We start from the raw sequence: 6,969 nt of genomic DNA on the forward strand, positions 1-6,969 counted from the left end.
GCATGTGTGTTACCTTCTAAGTTAATTCTTCTCGAACTAACCTTTTCTCTAGTTCCTGGTCCCCTTCTCCTATTGGCCTCAGTTGCTTTAAAGTATCTGCTTTAGTTTCTCTGTGTTGAGGGCAACAAATGCTATCTAGTTTTTGAGGTACCTTATCTATCCTCAGACCTCCCTCGTGTGCTCTCACTTTATCATGTGACCAAAATCCAATTCCCATGTTGTGTTTGCCCTTGATCTAATGTCCACATATGAAGGAGAATATATGATTTTTGGTCTTTTGGGCCAAGCTAACCTCACTCAGAATGATGTTCTCCAATTCCATCCATTTACCAGCGAATGATAACATTTTGTTCTTCTTCATGGCTGCATAAAATTCCATTGTGTATAAATACCACATTTTCTTGATCCATTCGTTAGTAGTGGAGCATCTTGGTTGTTTCCATAGCTTGGCTATTGTCACACCCTTGTTTATTGCAACACTATTCACATTAGCCAAGCTATGGAAACAATCAAGATGCCCCACTACTAATGAATGGATTAAGAAAATGTGGTATTTATAAACAATGGAATTTTACTCAGCCATGAAGAAGAATGAAATGGATAGAACTGGAGAATATCATCTTTAGTGAAGTTAGCCAGGCTCAGAAGACCAAAAATCATATGTTCTACCTTATATGTGGACTTTAGATCTAAAACAAATGCAGTAATATTATTGGACATGGGTCACATGCTAAGGGGAGAACATATACATGAGGAATAGTGAAAGGTAGGAAACCCAAAACTTGAAAGTGTTTGATGTGTCCACTGTAGAGGAGTTAATATAGTAATCTTAAAATGACAGAGATCACTATGGGAAGGCAACTGGGAAGTAGTGAAGAGTTCTGGTAGAGATAAATTAATTTGGGTTTTAATACACATGTTCATGGAAGCAATGCTAGGAATCTCTCTGTATAGCTATCCCTATGTCAAACTAGCAAAAACACTATGTCTTTCTTATTATTGCTTATGCCTTCTCTTCAACAAAATTGGAGAAGAGAGAAGAACAGGTTCTGCTTGAAAGAGAGGGAGGTGGGGGGAGTGGAAGGAGGTGGGGCAATGGGCGGTGGGCACGGGGGGAGAAATGGCCCAAACAATGTATGCCACATATGAATAAATAATTTTAAAAAAAGGTGGAAAAAGAGTGACTTGACTAATTAGCATAGATAATTCCATGCTAAAATAATAGGGAATCAAATCAATATGAAAAGTATTAGAAAATGATTAAGATTTGAAATGGTGAAGATACACATTACATTGGAAGAACAGAGGAGGAACAAGAATGAGCAGTTGAAACATCAGTTGGCTATCTAGTCAAAGAAAAACCAGGAAGACTTAAACCACTTACCTGGAGGAATAAAGAAGAGACTAAACCTGAGTCAAATATTCTCTTCTTTATTGAGGGGTCAGAGAAAGCCTACCTTGTCTAAGGCAGAGGAATGTGTATGTAATGAGGGCACAGAGATGAACTAGCAACAGCCATTGAAATTGTCTATAAACCTAAATGAACTGGAGATTTTCTAGCAATGGCATGCTGCCACTAGATGTCCCAACTGTGGTTGTGATATAACATGCTGAAAAGCTATCAGATACAGAAGAGCATGAAGTGAATCAAATGACCTCATTGAAAGCAATGGTGTTGAGGATAAACAAATGTTTGTCCTGAGGCCACATTCATGATGTATGAAACTCCAGGAGAGGACAGTGGTGGTCATAGGAGCTGTTGGATTGAGGAACTCCTTTTGTTTCAAAAATCAATATTTCTTATATTCTCACTACAATGTCTTCACTCACTCTCTGAAAAAAAAAGAAAAACACAAACCCAAGCAAGAAAATAACAAAGAGCATGTTCCTCCTGATTCATCTCTGATTTTAAATAAATCATTTAATTCACAGGCACTAATTTTAAATTACTGTGTTAGGTGCTAGGGATAAGGAGATAATAAAGATGTAACTCTTCCCTGAGCATCCTCTAAGCCTAACCAGAAAAATAGAGTGCAACAATAGAAATGCTTATGAGGCATGGGGGTGAGCAAGTAACCTTTGCAGTGGTCTGAGATCGGGTTAAAAAGGACATCACAGAATTGCTACCAGAGTTCAATTAGGAAAATTACTAAGTGCAAAGTTATTAAGAATAATTGAAATAAAAATCTTTCCAGACAAGGAGGAGAATAACATGTATTTAAACTTGGATTTGTGAAATGAATGACATTTGCACTCAAGAAAAATAGATTGTTATGACTGGATTGTTAAATGCAAAAGAGAGAGTTGACTATGGTAAAGCTGGAATCATCACATGGGGTAGTCTATGCTGATAGAGGGCATAATAATTAATATTTTAGTACTAAAAAGGGATCTTTAGTAGCATGAAAGCAGCCTAAATATAGCTTGAATTTTTAATAAATCACTTTGATGGAATATTAGGCAAAGGAATTGTAAATGAGGTAAGACTGCAATTAAAACTTTTTCCAAGTAAATGAGATGAGATTGTGTCTTGATATAGAGACAGAGGTATGTAAAACAGAGATAGAGATGTACATTACTTGGGTTATACCATCATCTGGGGTTCAGTGTACAGCATAACTTGATTCAAGAGTTAGAGCGAAATAGTTGAACATAATTCCAGAGAATTTGGAAGACATTAAAATGAGCTTGCAGCCAAGATTATAATGTGACCTAACAGGAGCTTCATTAATGATTTATTTTGACTCACTTTAGAAGCTTGTGGGAATGACAGCAAAGATATATTGATAAAGGGCACTGACAGGGGTGTGCATAGAAGGGTGCTTGTGTCAGTAAGACCTGGTTAAATCATGACAGACATGATTTAGTCAATACAGGGGCTTTGATACTTTACTGATATCCTCTAAAGAAAACTGTTGTTCATTTCTGGATCAAAATCAGTCTGACTGAAAATTCGCCTCACTCCCCCAAAGGTGAGTCAGGATTAAGAGAAAGAAAACTTCATCTTCTAAGAGGTAAAGCTATTAATGAAGTTGAAGACACCATGGAGCTGTCCAAATTTCCTAGAGGAGAAAGAGTGTTGAACCATGATTAGGGTTATAGCATAGGAGAGTATTTTAGCTTGCTAGGGTTGCCATAGCAAAGCACCACAGTCTGGGTAGCTTAAAGAACAGAAATTTACTTTTTCACACTTCTGGAGGTTAGAAATTCAAGGTCAAGGTGTCATCAGGCATGGTTATTCCTAAGGCCTCTTTGCTTGCTAGCAGACAACAGTCTCCTTTGGTGTCCATTTCTTTCTTCCTTCCTTCCTTCCTTCCTTCCTTCCTTCCTTCCTTCCTTCCTTCCTTCCTTCCTTCCTTCCTTCCTTCCTTCCTTCTCTCTTCTCTTTCTCTCCCTTTCATTCCTTCACTCCTTCCTCCTTTCTTCCTTCCTTCCTCTCCCTCTTTCTCTCTCCCCTTTTCTTATAAGGAAACTATCATATTGGTTAGTTCCTCTCTAAAAGTCTCATTTTAACTCAACCACTTCTTTAAGGTCCTTATCTTTATAGTTATATTCTGAGGTATATTGGGTCAAATGAACCTTGACAGCCAAAATTCTTGGCACTGGTATTTTACACCTCTTCAGGGCCTATCATTAAGGCTAGTACCTTGGATATGGAGGCAAGTTTGGGTTCTGTACGGTAACCTGGCTATCAAAATTCATGATGATTTGCTCTCAAAGTGCGAGTTTCCTCCCTAGGAACCAGGGAACACAGATACCTGGTAAACTTTCTGATAGTTTCCAAGGAGCAAACTCAAAGCTATAATGTAGTAGTGACAAAATAGAGATTTGTTAAGTGAATATAAAGTAGCTCATCACAAAGGTCATGCTCCTGAAAACAGGCCAGAAATGCTGATTTCACCTATCCTGTGTACAACTGGGAGGCAACTCTATGTGTGAACTCTTTACCACTATGTTTTCTAATCATAGTTGTAATTATTCCTTTGGAGAGATGAGGATAGAATTTTTATTTACCAATTTTATTTCAATACAGCTAGGATGTTATAATCCTTTGTTATCACTAGATGGCAGAAAAGACTTGGTATTTGAGACCACCTCACTGAAAAGATTTCTGAGAAAGAAGAAATTCAGTAGGTTGTTTTTCTACCTGTGGTTATTGATAATTACAAACAGAAAAAATTATATTTTTATTCTAATTAATATAAAGTGAGAAAAACTATCAGAGATGGATGCTAATCTTTTATATCAAAAGAAAAGAAATAGTTTATAACACTGAACTGGAGGTTGTAGGCAATAGAAATAAAAAGAAGGCTTTAACCCTGTCCTTGAACTTGTCATTGTTTCTTATTTAAATGTATCATCTGCCTTTCTTGGCCATTGCTTATGGTAAATATCAGAAAGTTCTCTGGGGAGCAGAAATGGTAACCCAGTTCTTGCTCTGTGTGATCCCAAGAGAGCAATATTGGAGAAAGAGTTTTTCTCTGGGGTAAGAGAGCTTCAAGCTTTAGCCAACACACCACTCAAGCCTGTCCCATGGCTTGTTTTCAGTGAGGATAAGAAATGGATGGCCTGCCCTGACAAGATACTCACTGTAGTTTCCAGTCAATACCTCTAAAGAAGGCATGTTAGTTTTCTGGGGATGGCAAAGTACCATGAACTGGGTGGCTTAAAGAACAGGTATTTACTGCCTTATAGCTCTGGAGGCTGTTGATGGGAATTCTCCTTCTGAAGGCTGTGGGAGATGATCTGTGCTATGCCTCTAGCCAGGCTTCTGGTGGCTTTCTGGCACCTTTTTTGACATTCCTTGGTGTGAGGAAGCATTACTCTAAACCCTGCTTTCATCTTTACATGCACTCTCTCTGTGTTCATTTCTGTGTACATTTTTTCCATTTTTATATGGACACTGGTCATATTGGATCATAGACATGCTGTACAGAATTACTTCATCTTAATTACATCTGCAATAAACCTGTTTCAAAATAAGGTCACAATCTGGGTTACTGGCATCATAACTTCAACATATGAATATTTAGTAGATCCAATTCTATCCATACAGAAAGGCATTAAAGCTTGTCACCCAAAAAGGGGTCATAAATATTCTCTGGTTGGTTTCTTTTTCTTCTTTTACTGCAGAGGTGATTAAATTTCATGAGCTGATTACCATGGCCACTCTGTAGCAATGAATGAAATGTGTCATTAAATCATTTTTTTATTTTATCATTTTTACATTTACTCACATGTGCAAATATTGTTTGGGCTACCTACCCCAAACCCCACCCCCCATACCCTGCTTCTGGGCAGAACCTATTCTGCCCACTAGTTCTCTGATTTTGTTGAAGAGAAAACATAAGAGAGAAGAAAGACATAGCATTTTTGCTAGTAAAAGATAAAGATAGCTATACAAAGAGGTTCTTAGCATTGCTTCCATGCACATGTGTATTGCAACCCACACTGGTTCATCTCTACCAGACCTCTTCACTACTTCCTGGTCCCATTCCCATAGTGGCCTCTGCCAGTTTAAGATTACTTTATTCACTTCTATACAGTGAGCACATTAACCACATTCAAATTTTAGGTTTTATCCCATTCCCTATTCTTCCTGTGTGTTCTCCTCTTAGCGTGTGACCCCATGTCCAATAATATTACTGCATTTGTTTTAGGTCTATAATCCACAGATGAGGGAGAACATGTGATTTTTGACTTTCTGAGTCTAGTTAACTGTGCTTAAGATGATGTTCTTGAGTTCTGTCCATTTACTCGCAAATGACAAAATTTCATTCTTTGTGGCTGAGTAAAATCACATTGTGTATAAATACCACATTTTCTTAATCCATTCATCAGTAGTGGGGCATCTTGGCTGTTTCCATAGCTTGGCTATTGTGAATAGTGCTGCAATAAACATGGGTGTGCAGGTGCCTTTGTAATAACTTAAGTCAAATTCCTTTGGGCACATCCCTAGAAGAGAGCGCTGGATCATATGGCAGGTCTATGTTTAGTTTTTTAAGAAGCCTAAATATTGTTTTCCAAAGTGGCTTTACTAGCTTACATTCCCACCAGCAGTGTATGAGGGTTCCTTTTTCTCCCACATCCTTGTCAACATTTGTTGTTTTTTTTTTTTCGTTTATTCATATGTGCATACAATGTTTGGGTCATTTCTCCACCCTACCCCCCACCCCATCCATTCCCCTGCCCGCCCCCTCCCTCTACACCACTACCCGCTTGCTTCCAGGCAGAAACTGTTCTGCCCTTATCTCTAATTTTGTTGAAAAGAGAGTATAAACAATAATACAAAGGACAAAGCATTTTTGCTAGTTGAGGTAAGGATAGCTATACAGGGAGATTCCTTGCATTGCTTCCATGTACATATGTGTTGCATTCTAAGTTGATTCTTCTTTTTTTTTTCTTTTATTATTCATATGTGCATACAAGGCTTGGGTCATTTCTCCCCCCTGCCCCCACACCCTCCCCTACCACCCACTCTGTCCCCTCCCTCTCCCTCCTCACCCCCTCAATACCCAGCAGAAACTATTTTGCCCTTATTTTTAATTTTGTTGAAGAGAGAGTATAAGCAATAATAGGAAGGAACAAGGGTTTTTGCTGGTTGAGATAAGGATAGCTATACAGGGCATTGACTCACATTGATTTCCTGTGCGTGTGTGTTACCTTCTAGGTTAATTCTTTTTGATCTAACCTTTTCTCTAGTTCCTGGTCCCCTTTTCCTATTGGCCTCAGTTGCTTTTAAGGTATCTGCTTTAGTTTCTCTGCATTAAGGTCAACAAATGCTAGCTAATTTTTTAGGTGTCTTACCTATCCTCACCCCTCCCTTGTGTGCTAAAGCTTTTATCATGTGCTCAAAGTCCAATTCCCTTGTTGTGTTTGCCCTTGATCTAATGTCCACCTATGAGGAAGAACATACGATTTTTGGTCTTTTGGGCCAGGCTAACCTCACTCAGAATGATGTTCTCCAAT

Source organism: Castor canadensis, chromosome 13 (genome assembly GCF_047511655.1).
Source record: "Castor canadensis chromosome 13, mCasCan1.hap1v2, whole genome shotgun sequence".
NCBI classification, from domain to species: domain Eukaryota; kingdom Metazoa; phylum Chordata; class Mammalia; order Rodentia; family Castoridae; genus Castor; species Castor canadensis.